Raw genomic sequence first — 12,054 nt, forward strand, 5'->3', positions numbered from 1 at the left:
GATAAAACCCCAGGCCCGGATGAGCCGTATCTATGCTGTTAAGAGATGCAAAAGAGGAAATAACAGTGGCTCTGTTCTTTATTTTCCAATCCTCTCTGGCTACAGGTGTGGGGCCGGAGGACTGGATGATAGCTAACGTGTAACATTTGTTTAAAGAGGGAGAAAGCGATAGACCGAATAATTACAGGCAGTCAGCCTAACATCTGTGGCGGGAAAATTATTGGAAAATATCAGATAAATGTTCATTTAAAAGATTTGGATTAATCAAGGACAGTCAGCATGGATTTGTTAAGGGAAGGTCGTGTCTGACTAACTTGGAGGTAACCAGGAAGGCCAATGCCATTAATACGTTTGATGCAGTTAATATGTATTTTAGCAAGGCCTTTGAAAAGGTCACACATGGCACACTGGTCAGGAAAGTAAAAACCCATGGGATCAAGGAAAAGTGGGAAGTTGGATCCAATATTGGTTGAGAATCAAAGCGTAATAATTGTTTGGTGTTTGGCCAATTTGTGACTGAAATGCTTTTACCAGTGGTGATCCGCAGGGCTCAGTATTAGATCCATTGCTCTATGTGGTATATCAACGGTTTAGACTTGAATATACACGGTATGATTAAGACATTTTCAGATGTTACTAAAAGTCAGCTGTGTCGATGATAATGAAGAAGAACGCTGTAGACTCCAGTAAGATATCAATGACCTGGTTAGGTGGGCAGAGCAGAGGCAAATGGAATTAATCCGTAGAAGTGTGAGGTAATGCATTTGGGGTGGTTTAAACAGGAAATGGAATACACATTAAATGGTAGGACACTGCAAAGTGTAGAGGAAAAAAGGGACCATGAAGTACATGTAAACAGAGCCCTGCAATTAGCAGTTCAGGTGGATAAGGTATATATGAAGGCGTACGGACCAAGAACTGTAAAATTGTGTAGGCTGGATAGCTCTTTGATGGCCAGCGCGGACATGTTAGTCTGAAATGGTCTCCTTTTATGCTGTAAACTTCCATGATTCTATGATTCTATACCAGCAGAGCACTGTCAGCTCCAATATAATTATAGTTTACCACTAATATCAGAAGTGCACTGTCAGTGCCAGTGTAATTATGTTGGTATCGCTGCTATCGGTGGAACACGGTCACATCGAGAGCAACTGTTGGTGTGCCAATGGTGCAGAACAACCTGGAGCACCGCTGGTGTAAGTGCAGGAAACCACTCGATCAGGACGTTCATGTCCAGCACCTGACTGAGTTCAGCGTTATCGCTGATGCCAGAGGAGCAAGATTACCGAGAGTATAAGTGCAGTGTAGAACCAGAACTGCAGTGGCACTTTCTCCTCCATTGGAAATGTCGTGGTATGAAAAGAACCAGAGAGGTTAGATTACCACGATTTTAAGTGTGGGTCATCCACAGTTACAAGAGAAGCACTCTCACCTCAAATGTAAGTGTAGGTTTACAACAACTAGCAGAGGAATGCAATTACCTTCAATGCCCTACGACTGGGTTCACAACCAATTGTGCACGATGTGGCTCACCAACTGTTCTGGACGGGTTTGACCAAATAGACTGAGTCAAGGATAGGGGCAGGACATGCAGGTCTAGGGGAGCTGCCATCACTGCTCCTGTAGAAATAGGCTCAGCAGCTGTACTGTGAGATTGCACATTCTAATTGTAATGACGATTTTATTTGAGCATGCTTTTTAGAAAATTGCCGCTAACACTTTCAATTATTTCATTAATCTGATGAATCAGACGAAAACAATTTACCTCAGTCTATTTGTTAAATGACTGTAAATGATGCTAAGTATGAGTTAACCTGATTGACTCTCTGGTGGATTGACGTGTGGATAAATATATGTTCCCTTCCATTACCTCAGACGTGTGCCTATCAGAAAATTTCAGTTCCAAACGAATACATCCACTGTCACGAAAATGGGGTAACTAACGATGCGACAGATGAAAGCGATTTATTACCCGATTCTCGCAGTCATCGGTGTACCAGGTGAGTCATATTAACCTGTTTGTTGTCGATCTGTGTGAACTGACTCCTGTTCTTACCACATGTTGGATAAGATAACCTGTTTTCTAGATGGCAGCATTACAGGGTCAGTAGAGACTGGAGCAATCTCACTGAAGCGCCTGTCCACACTTTCTGCTTTCCCCTTGAGCTGATATCATTAATGAAGTTACAATATTCTCTGAAGCTACAGTACAAGGATTTTGGCTGATTTCTGGATTGTCTTAATGCCCCGTGCACAGTGAGCACTGCAGCAGCTCAGTGAAGTATGTGGGTTGGTTTTGACGGTTAGAGGTCCATTACTAATCATATTCCACACAGGTCCATGCTGACAGTAACACCGAATGGAGTAAAATGCTCTCACCAGATATTTCCATCTATATTTCTATATTTCAATCAGACACTCTAAAATGATTTATCTGCTCTCTTTTTCTTACAGCGAACTTGGTGACAATTGTTATTTTATCCCGAAGGAACTGTGGCCGTTCCAAGTGTATCTCTGTCTACATGATCGCCATGGCATGCGTGGATCTACTGGTCATGATCGTCAATGTAATGCTGTACCATATTTTCAGTAATCGCTTTCCACTTTCATTCCTGTCCCACACTCCCGTGTGTAAGCTCATTTTATACATGGCTGCTGTCAACCTTGATTTTTCTGTTTGGTTCACCGTTTCCTTCACATTTGACCGATTTGTGGTTATCTGCTGCCAGAAGTTTAAAACTAATATTGCACCGAGAGAACTGCGGCCATGGTTATAACAGCTTTCACAGTCCTCATCTTTTTAAAGAACATCCCTGTTTTGCTTGCATTTGAACCTCAGCAAATTATTAACAAGGTACATTGGGGCTGCGTGACAAGTGTAGCATTTCTTTCATCACCTCCAGGTGCGGCATACATCTGGTTTCACAGCGCCTGGGGCATTTGGTATCCCTTTACATTAATTGCCTTGATAAATTGTTTGACAGGCAGACGTATTTTAGTGGCCAGTAGATCCCGCAGGGGACTCAGGGGCCACAGGAATGAGACGCAGAGCGATTCAGAGATGGAGAACCGAAAGAAATCCATAATTTTACTCTTCGCGAAATCGGGCTGTTTTATATTGTTGTGGCTGACTGCTGCCGTGAGTTTGGTAACTACCAGGTTGGCAGGCATTAATTATTACCGAGGTGACCGCACAGACCCTGGATATATCGCCACTGAAACAGGAACAATGTTAAAGTTTTTGAGTTGCTTTCAAAACCCGTGTATTTATGCAGCGACCCAGAGGAAATTCAGAGAAGAGCTGAAGACAGTGGTGAAATCTCCCTGGACATTCATTCTGAGGTTGGTTAGAAAAAGACAGTAAAACGATTCAATTCTAAAGAAAGCTTCCTCGTCACTAAAGCTCAATTTTACCTCTATTTCCACCGTAGAACATCCGTTTTCTCTGGTGATTGAAAAATTAGTGAGATCTTGTGTGAACATTTCAGCCATTTTGTAGCATGTGTTTGATTTATGCATTGCTTTGGTTTTTTGCACTTGTTTCGCTGAGTAAACATAATCTATTCCTGCAAATGAAGCACAATCACGTTCAGGGATCAAGGATAATAATGATGAGTTCAGCAGTGGAGCCGGACATGTGGACAAAACAGGAATCCACCATACACTGCAGATAAAAGGATCAGGTGTCGCACTTAAAGATCATCAACACCGTTTCATTCTCTGCTAAAATCATCAATGGTCTTGTGCTCGCCGATATTGGTAATTTTCCTGTAAGTTTGGTGTGAATAATAAAGGCGCGGATCTCTCTATTGGACACCATTGCGCATTGACAACTAGAGCAGTCGTTTGTCAGGTGATCAGTGGAGAAAACAGTTGGAACTCGGTTCATCGATGTGACCTTTCACCTCTTGTGTCCCAGATACTGACTGAAATTGTCGATTGTGCACCGACTGCTGTCTCTGAGTCAGCACAAAGATGGAGCTGGCTCTTGTATTGTGCTGTTGATAAAGTCCTGATGAGTAACATTATTGATATTCTGTGTTAAGGTCTCTCCTCAGATACAGGAAATTAATGTTAAAATAATGATGTCCATAATTTGTTTAACTATCAATTGATGCAAGTAATCGGATGTAAATGGATACGATATAGTTGCAATTATGGAAACATGGTTGCAGGGTGACCAGGGTTGGGAACTGAATATCCAAGGATGTTCCATATTTCGGAAGGAGAGGCAAAAATCAATGGTGTGGCATTGTTAGCTGCGAGGGATAAATTGTAAGGCTGCAAATAGGGGGTCAGAATTATGCTAAAGGTAGTGAACATATAATTGCCTATGTGGGTAAAACTTCCTTATACAGGCATAGCACACATACCAATTAAACTGTAGCTTAACCTTAGTAACACTTAAACAGCCGAATTCAGTTGTTTTGTTTAAAAGTCCCTGAGGAAGAGATAAAGAAGCCAGTATAAACCACCCTAGGCCTCGGATAGACTGGAGTAGAGGGCAAAATGGAACAAAACAATGATGAGAGATGCACAGTTGCATGTACCACTCAGAGCCCGTCTGAAAAGAGTCGACAAATCAATGTCACTTCGCTGATAACAGTAGACCTATCGATGATTTTGAGGAGGATAGCTCCTCTCCAAAACCTATATAAATTATGCTTGAAAATTCTTGTATTTCGGAGGTTCCACGACTGAACCTTCTCTTGCAATTGTTCGTAATAAAAGCCGATTGAACCTGGGATTTCGTGTGTTCACTGCCGTGGTCGATATGCAACAAGAGAAGGGCGAGGTATCGATTAACTACATCAGTTAGTCCACTTTGAGGGATCGAAGCCTCCTTTTTCCCCAACAGAAGGGTAGGTGTCGATTAACTATATCAGTTAGTCCACCTTGAAGGAGAGAAGCCTCCTTTTTAACCCTTACATTTGGCGTCACGAACAGGATGCAGACCCTCTGACATGGATGACTTGACAGCTGAATGGCAGTGAGTATGTTTTGTAACACCTGCAGCTGTAGCATTGATGGGGAAGGAGGTAATCTGTATAAAGAATTAGAAGGAGAAATCTGTAGAACAAGTTACAGTGAACGACGGAAGGCTGAAAACCAAGGGCGGAATAGCTTTATTGCCTGAAAAAGAAGGGGGAAGAGGTATCCCAGCGATCGTTAGAGGAAAATTAAGGTGTATGTCCCGAAGCGTGACACGGTAATAACACGGAGACGCCGGTATTGATCGTGTGCAGCGCAAAGAAGAAGGAATACAACCTAAAGAGTGGGGTGGAATACCAGGATCCTAGGAAAACTGGCCAGTGGGACACAATGCTAGCTGAGAAAAATTGAAAATTAATAAAAGAAAATTGCTGGAAAAACACGTTGAATTTAAAAAGGACAGTGTGTTTATATTAAAAGATAAAAATGCAACCTTGAAAGCTGCAGCTGCTGGAAAGTGAAACAGAGACCTTTCTAAAATGGACTGGAGGAAAGTCATCAAAATACAAAACCTAATTTGAAGAAAGGAGATGAAATTAGCTGTGAAAAAGATATTGGTTTAAATATAAAAACTTACGAGTTAAACCCGACACAGAAGTATTGTGCCAAGAAAGAGAAACAAAGATGTTTAACTATGGAATGGAGGAAGATCATCAAAAAAGAAAAATGATTATGTTTGGATTCAAAAGGGTAAAAAAAACCTAAGTTATGCGGACTCCGCAAAGGAAGCAAAAAACTGGGAATTAGAGAATTCTTAAAAAAGCTGGAACCAGCACAGAAGTTTAGATTTTGTGCAGAGAGAAATAAAACACAAGATTTGCTCAGTGAATGGGAACGTAAAAATGAAATGCTGGACTGCATGTAGCTTGTGGTAAAATTGGATTTCAGTCAACAAAATAGCTATTAAAAATGTGTGGTCTTGTTTTAAATCAGTGAAAAAATCTTTGCAAAGTATTAGAATTGGAAGTTCATAGAAATTGGAGTTTAATCTAAAATGCTGTCTTTCCCGATCAGAAGGTTTTATTATGACAACTTTACGAATGATTTCTGCTGTTTTAATGGAGTTCCAATTCCTAAGCCAGTTTTGAAAGCACAAAGACTTGGGAAAAACATTTTCATGATTATGCAAAGACACGTAATGGCGTCAGGCATTCTTACAAACCTCTAAAGGAGTTAAACCTTTCCGTTGACAGCTATTTTATACTGGACATTATTAATTTGGATTTCTTAATCAAAGAAAGACTCACCTGACAGACGGAGGACATGGTGGGATTTTCAGAACAAAAATAAAACGAAGAACATAAGAACATAAGCATTAGGAACAGGAGTAGGCCATCTAGCCCCTCGAGCCTGCTCCGCCATTCAATAAGATCATGGCTGATATGGCCGTGGACTCAATTCCACTTACCTGCCCTCTCCCCGTAACCCTGAATGCCCTTTTTGGTTAAAAATCTATCTATCAGTGACTTGAATACATTCAATGAGCTAGCCTCAACTGCTTCCTTGGGCAGAGAATTCCACAGATTCACAACCCTCTGGGAGGAGAAATCCCTTCTCAACTCGGTTTTAAATTGGCTTCCCCGAATTTTGAGGCTGTGCCCCCTAGTTCTAGTCTCCCTGACCAGTGGAAACAACCTCTCCGCCTCTATCTTGTCTATCCCTTTCATTATTTTAAATGTTCCTTTTTAGATCACCCCTCATCCTTCTGAACTCCAACGAGTAAAGACCCAGTCTACTCAATCTATCATCATAAGGTAACCCCCTCATCTCCGGAATCAGCCTGGTGAATCGTCTCTGTACACCCTCCAAAGTCAGTGTATCCTTCCTTAAGTAAGGTGACCAAAACTGCACGCAGTACTCCAGGTGCGGCCTTACCAATACTCTATATAGTTGCAGCAGGACCTCCCTGCTTTTGTACTCCATCTCTCTCGCAATGAAGGCCAACATTCCATTCGCCTTCCTGATTACCTGCTGCACCTGCAAACTAACTTTTTGGGATTCATGCACAAGGACCCCAGGTCTCTCTGCACCTCAGCATGTTGTAATTTCTCCCCATTCAAATAATATTCCCTTTTACTGTTTTTTTTTCCCAAGGTGGATGACCTCACACTTTCTGACATTGTATTCCATCTGCCAAACCTTAGCCCATTCGCTTAACCTATCCAAATCTCTTTGCAGCCTCTCTGTGTCCTCTACACAACCCGCTTTCCCACTAATCTTTGTGTCATCTGCAAATTTTGTTACACTACACTCTGTCCCCTCTTCCAGGTCATCTATGTATATTGTAAGCAGTTGTGGTCCCAGCAACGATCCCTGTGGCACACCACGAACCACCGATTTCCTCCCCGAAAGGACCTATGTATCCCGACTCTCTGCCTTCTGTTCGCCAGCCAATTCTCTATCCATCCTCATACATTTCCTCTGACTCCGCGTACCTCTGTGTTCTGCAGTAACCTTTTGTCTGGCACCTTATCGAATGCCTTTAGGAAATCTAAATACACCACATCCATCGGTACACCTCTATCCACCATGCTCATTATATCCCTAAGAAATTCCAGTAAATTCGTTAAACATGATTTCCCCTTCATGAATCCATGCTGCGTTTGCTTGATTGCACTATTCCGAACTAGATGTCCCGCTATTTCTTCTTTAATGCTAGTTTCAAGCATTTTCCCCACTACAGATGTCAAACTAACTGGCCTAGAGTTACCTGCCTTATGTCTGTCCCCTTTTTTAAACAGAGATGTTACATTAGCTGCTTTCCAATCTGCTGGTACCACCCCAGAGTCCAGAGAATGCCTGTGTAATAATACTCACCTGCTGCAGAGCACAGATAGATACTCAAACAAAACAAATTCAAGAGACAGAAGCTAAGATAAATAAGCTGGAAGAGATGTTCAGCCATGAATTCATTGAATGGCAGCGCAGGCTCGAAGGGACGATTGGCCTACTCCTGCACCTATTTACTATGTTTCTATGTTTCTATGTAAGACAGAACCAGACGAATAGTGCAATACACAGCTGTAACACCCTCACCTGTGGTAATAGAGCCAATGTACCTCATGGTCCACAACCCCAAACTAACAGTCAACCAGACAGGGATAACGAGTGTGCAGTAGAGCGGCCCCCAGCACATGATGATGGCTACGTATCAGCGTCCCCAATACACACTACCACCATTCCCACCAATGGACGGAGAACAGCCGACATTACCACACAGGAGGTACCTCTCAGCCCACAGCAGAGACAAATTCTATTGAATAAGTTACCAACACCGAAGTCAAAATAGTAGTAATACAGAATTCTGATAAAAGATTGGAGTAGAATATGAATCTGATTCAAAAGGCAGGCGAAAGAGTAGGGGAGTACGGGGAACGATAATGGATTGAATACAAAGACCACTCTGGGGTTGATGTCCCCGACAAAAATGTGCAGCATTCTTCAAAATGTTTAAAGACGGACTGGGAGAGGCACATCCAAAGATAATTACGTTAGGATTTATGATAGTAGATAATTACGATGAAACTTTGGAATGGCAGAACATGGAGAGGAGTTAAAGTCAGAACAAAAGGAGAAAATAGCAAAAATAGCAGCAACAGCGGTTGCAGCAGAGACGAAGGAGGAGGAGATACACCCCCACGCAGCTTCCCTGATATGTTTTAACTGTAATAAGGGAGGCCACTTCAGTAGGAATTGTCCGCAGAAAAGAAGAGGTTACGGAAATTCTCAAGGGAAATGTCACAATTGTGGTAAACTTGTACATTTGGCCAAAGATTGCTGGAGTAAGGGAGGAGGCGCAGGGAGGCAAGGCCCACAACAGGCAAAGAAGGGAACACCATTAACCAGGGAAGAGCTGATGGACATGCTCAGACAGGTACCAGCATCACTGCTACCACTGCCACCACCTCCCCGACCTGAGACACACTTTAACGACGATATCATCAATATGCTTCAATTAGCCAAGACACGTTAAGTGTTGCCGGCCTCTGGCGGAGGTATGGGACGGCGGCTCGGGGATCCAAGGATGTTTATTAGGGAAGTGTTAGGGGGCTGGAACTGCAATATGCTCGTAGACACAGGAGCATCCATTTCCACAACCAACTTAGATTTCCCACGGACCCGCAGGACAGTAATCATCCAAGATGTGGATGCGGGTTATCAGAAAGCAACCCTAAGTGAGATGGTGCTATTAGAAGTACAGGAATTAATGCTACCTACTCGGTTTTGGTACTGTCAGAATACAGAAGGCAGCATACTGGGCATCCATATCTTAAGGGAGATAGGGGTACTGATAGATCCCCAGCGTAACCGGATAATTTGGGGGGATAATCACGAAAACCAAATGAAGTTCGAGCACCCGGGACACCAGCAGCAACAAGTGGCCAGAATAACCCGAATCCAGCCTGTGTGGGAAACAAAAGGTTTCTCCCATCGAACTTCAGTCCACACTTAAGTGTCTCTCATGTAATTACATTTTCCACAGTATTCTGAGAAGTTGTACACATTCCATTCACACTTTAGACACCACGTACATCAATATAGCACATCGAGAAGATGTAAATAATCCACCCAACTCTTTACGCACCACAGCTAGGAAGTATATAAAAGTATATATTAAAATAGAAACAAATACATATTATGGCTCCTCAGATTTATGTAACCTATTCCCATCGCCTGATCAAAATCCTTCTGCTGTGGCTTATATTTGCATGCCTGACCTGGCAATATCCATTGCGTCATTAGCAAACTGATACATGATACCTGCACGGGTTAGATACAGAGTAAAGCTCCCTCTACATTGTCCCATCAAACACTCCCAGGGCAGGTACAGCACGGGGTTAGATACAGAGTAAAGCTCCCTCTGCACTGTCCCTATCAAACACTCCCAGGTCAGTTTCAGCACGGGGTTAGATGCAGAGTAAAGCTCCCTCTCCACTGTGCCACCAAACAACCCCAGGGCAGGAATCTATAACCCACTCCGCATAACCCTTTATTTCCTTATCGTTTTAGAAACGGTCTACCTCTGTGTTAAACTTATTCAATATCCCGCCTTCCACAGCTCTCTGAGGTAGCGAATTCCACAGATTTACAACCCTCTGAGAGACGAAATTTCTTCCCGTCTCAGTATTAAATAGTCGGCCCCTTATTCTAAGACCATGCCCTCTCGGTCTAGTCTCCCCCATCAGTGGAAACATCCTCTCTGCCTCCACTATATCAAGCCCCCTCATAATCTTATACATTTTGATAAGGTCACCTCTCATTTTTTCTGAATTCCAATGAGTAAAGGCCCAATCTACTCAACCATTCCTCATAAGTTAACCCACTCATCTCCGGAATCAACCTTGTGAACGTTCCTTGAACTGCCTCCATAGCAAGTTTATCCTTTCGTAAATATGGAAAACAAAACTACATGCAGTATTCCAGGTGTGGCCGCAGCAATACCTTGTATAAGTGTAGCAAGACATACCTGCTTTTATACTCCATCCCCTTTGCAATAAAAGCCAATATTCCATTGGCCTTCCTGATCACTTGCTGTACCTGCATACTAAGCGCCAGCCTGGACTGGTTGAGCCGAATGGCATGTTGCTGTGATGTATATCCTGTTTCGAAGTAGATGTGTGTAGTTGAAGTGTGATCTCAGGCCCGGCATTAATCTCATTGTCGACAGGGCTGCAGTGATACTGTTGTAGATAAGGACTTGTATTTACTCTTTACAGCCACCAGATGGCTCATTCCCTGGAGTCCCGAGCGGTCCCATAATCCCTTGGGAGCACAGGTATTTCAGAAGGCTTCACAGGTTTGAGAGGCACTCTGATAAAGACTAAGATGACACTTTAATTTGAGCTCACAGTGTTCAGTCTTGGCCTTGAGGCCTTGTTGCACGACAAACTTTCAAAATTATTTTTGCCCATGATGGACTGGCTCGCACCCATGTCCAGCTTCATTGACAGTGGGAGTTTATTCAGTTCAATATTCAGCATTATCGGGGGACAATTCGTGGTGAATGTGTTCACCCCATGCAACTCTGCCTCTGAGGCTCTGGTTCATCGTGATCCTCCGTGGATTTGTCCTCCTCTGCAACATGGTCATTTGCAGGTTTAACAGGCTTAGCAGCTCGCCTGCACACTGGTTGGAAGTGTTCCATTGTTCCACAGCACTTGTAAACGTATCCTTTGAATCGACATGAATGGAAACGATGATCATCCCCACAGCGCCAACAAGGTGTTAATGGCCTTGATTCATCACTCTTGATGGTGGACTCTGAGACATTTGCGGACGTGTAGCTGCAGGTATGTGTGACCTACACTGCACGTTACGATTCGAAAACAACATCACTTTGTTAACAGTACTTGTAGCAGCACTTGTGTGCTGACTGATTCGCTTAGTTCTGCCACAAGTGGCAATGAACGGCTGGGCTATCACTATGGCCTTACTCAAGGTTGGGGTCTCTACAGTCAAAAGCTTGCGAAGTATGCTTTCGTGGACAATGCCAAGTACGAAAAAGTCTTTGAGCTTGTGCTCCAAATGTCCTTCAAATTCGCAAAGTCTTGCAATGCCTGTCAGCTCGGCGATATCGCTCGCCATTTCCTGGTCTTCAGACCTTTTGAGGTGTAGAGCCGGTGCCACGCCAACAGAACGCTTTCTTTCTGGTTCAAATGCGCTCGGCCCACTGTGCACAAATCGTCGTCCAATTTCTCCATGGGTTTTGCTGGAGTGAGCAGATTATTCATGAGGCCATACGTTGGTACCCCACAGACAGTGAGGAGGATCACTCGACGTTTGTCAGTGCGCTCTTCCCCATCTAGCTCGTTGGCCACGAAGTATTGGTCGAGTCGCTCCACAAAAGTTTCCCAATCATCTCCCTCCAAAAATTTCTCCAGGATGCTCACTGTTCTCTGCAACTTTGAGTTCGCTATCTGTATCTCATCGCCAGTTGTAGTGTATGGTGGAAGAGTCAGACTGAACACTGTGAGCTCAAATTAAAGTGTGATCTTAGTCTTTGATTGCAGGTCTCCAGAGTGCCTCTCAAACCTGTGAAGCCTTCTGAAATACCTGTGCTCA

At 43.3% G+C, this 12,054-nt stretch overlaps 1 pseudogene; it reads left to right on the forward strand.

The window, feature by feature from the left end:
* Positions 1–1,945: 1,945 nt before the first annotated feature.
* Positions 1,946–11,607, forward strand: LOC139240351 (probable G-protein coupled receptor 139; annotated as a pseudogene).
* The last annotated feature ends 447 nt before the right edge of the window (positions 11,608–12,054 follow it).

Source organism: Pristiophorus japonicus, chromosome 31, assembly GCF_044704955.1.
Source record: "Pristiophorus japonicus isolate sPriJap1 chromosome 31, sPriJap1.hap1, whole genome shotgun sequence".
Classification (NCBI taxonomy): domain Eukaryota; kingdom Metazoa; phylum Chordata; class Chondrichthyes; family Pristiophoridae; genus Pristiophorus; species Pristiophorus japonicus.